We start from the raw sequence: 2,776 nt of genomic DNA on the forward strand, positions 1-2,776 counted from the left end.
CGTGAACTCTGATACTTGGTGTTTACAGAAAACGAATGTATATTTACGAATTCAGATGTTGTAAGTCTTTCATGTATTGGAGATTTATGTACGTAAATACGAACGAAATATAAAAAAATAAGAACATAGAGGGAAGTTATGTTGATTGTTAAGGGTTGGGAGCGGAATAAATACATAAATATGTTTATGATCGTGCTTTGTTTTGGCGCGTTATCTCCGACAACACGCGTGAACCTCGCCCCTTTCGAATGCTCTGTGGAGAAGATACGCCTTTTGTATTTATTTGTCTCGAAGTTTGTATCACACTCCTAGGTTTCAATCTAACAATGGTAGAGCCAACTTCAACATCGAATAGGACGAAAAAAGAACGTACATTTGAGAAACGTTGGTGGAGTAGATGCATAGAAAGGGAAATACCCTATTTATGTGCGTCTCCTCCTCCGTTGTTGAAGAAAAGGCAACGCATCCGCTATTGATAATGTGTACGGGCAGCTATAGCTTCGCCATTTGGCGGATTCAGGTGGCCGCTTGCTCGTTTGCCACCTTATGAAAAAAAAAACAGTTTTATGTAAAGTTCATTTAGGAACAGCAGGAACGTTTATCTGGGATGATTATCATTCTCTAGAAATGTTTGAATTGACGTTGACAATAAAGCTCAGTACACACACGAAAGCTGGTGGTTATCAGATAATGAAGTGAGCGCGCGGCCGCACCTCATCTCACGCGCTAGAGGATGACAAAGAGCGCAATCAGCGCCTTAACCCCCCTCCCCCCCTCCGGCACTGAATCCACTCGTTTTAACCTGTACCTAACAAAGCTTAGAGATGAGCATTACCTTACCTGTTGTAAAATATTACACGCATAGGTGTATCCAAGGTAGGATGTAGATGTATTCTAGATATATCCAATGACAAAATATCTAGAACCATGTATTGAAATAAGCAATAAACTACTGGGCCGATTTCAAAATTCTTTCGCAATTAGAAAGCTACGATATCAGTGAGTAACATAGGCTATGTTTTAAATTCACGCAAGCGAAGTCGCGAGAAACAGCCAGTATAAAATAAATATGAATACACTGAACCTTTAGTCGTTGGATAAACATCACTATCGGCAGGAAAACGCGTGTGTTGATGTTTATTCGTTTTTTATTTTTTTGAAAACGTGCAAAATTTCAGTTCCGCCATTCAGCGCCGCAAGCCTCTATTTATATGCAAATTTGTTTCAACACAAACAAGTTCGTGTCCGCAGTGACACCTCTAAATGCTTCATAAATACACTTTTGTAAATGTAATTTATCATAATTTAACATTTAATATTTCTCTAACATTTTATAACTAGACATCATTTTTAAATTTTGGTAATCACTATTTTTTTAATAAACGTAAATTAATGAATAAACAAGAAGAGTTTTCTTTTTATAAAAATTCTGTACTAACAAAGTTATTTTCATTGTGGAATATTAATAAGACCGTTTGTTAATTTAGGGCATTTTTAAACGTCTGTTCAAGATATCGAAGTTATTTTAAACTTTAAAAACGTCAAACAACTTTGAAACAATTCGGAATCGAAACAATACAACATTTTTGTTTTAAAACTTCGTTGAAAATGATTAAAACTCTGGGAATATAAAGGAATAAAACACATTATTATGGCATAGTTTATTTACATAAATAACCCGAGGCGTATCGCCATATACACAAATTCATACACTTTTTACATACATATCGTATCTGCGTTAATAGAGTGACGTCATCAACACAGTGCCAACAGACATATCGAATATATAACATAATTTGTATTAACATTTGGAGACTAGCTGGCGAAGTACATCTGAAGATTTAGACAAACAAGATAAATTCAATATACTAGATTCATAATTAACATTAAACTAAAATAAATCGATACAGTCATTTAAAATTCTTTTATACAAAGAAACTAATAATTACATAAACTAGTACGCATGTTCCAAGCTTCTGCCTACCCCATATGACTTACTATTTATTGCATAAAGGATTAATTTAAACGAAATAAGTAGAGGCGCTCGTATTTTCTATGAGCTTTATTTAGAAAATATTATATCTTTTACATTATTTAAATAATTCAATTCATACAAGAGATGTTAGTTATATTTTGTATTCGAATTTTTTTATTCAACAACATAATGTGCTTTTTGTGTATGAAGTTAGCCGCTAATGTTGACGTAAGCGTTCTTCATGTTCTCTCTTTCGCACTTGAATACATCACATACATCTGTCCCTCTCACTCCACAAACGCGATATTCGTAGATAATTTTAACAAATCAAGGCAGTATAATAAAACAATCTAATTGCCTTAACCAATTCAAACTTTAAAATTTACATAAATAATATAGAAATATTTCAACTAAATTTTATTCCGTATAATATCACAATACAAGCTATTTACATCTCAGACGGTGTAATACATAACAATTATTTAACAGCATTTTGTAAATGTTTTCCCTCAAGTGTGATGCCAAGTTACTAAATATCAAATAAAAGAGATTTACAAGTGACAGTTTAAGCAAGAAACGCTAGCACCTCTATTTACTTAACTTTCAGTGTTGCAATAAACTTGGTAAAATAGCTGCGAATGTTGCTACATTTTTTAGTGAGTGAAAATATTTTAGTCATTCAGAGTTAAATATTGTTTAAATTTAAATTTCAGTTCAATTTCAAAAGCTAACACTCTGTTTCAGGAAATGCTTTGCATTTTAGACAGATAGACGCACAGCGCGGGCGCTACCGCTGCTGCT

Source organism: Papilio polytes, unplaced genomic scaffold, assembly GCF_000836215.1.
Source record: "Papilio polytes unplaced genomic scaffold, Ppol_1.0 DF823958.1, whole genome shotgun sequence".
In the NCBI taxonomy this organism is placed as follows: Eukaryota; Metazoa; Arthropoda; class Insecta; order Lepidoptera; family Papilionidae; genus Papilio; species Papilio polytes.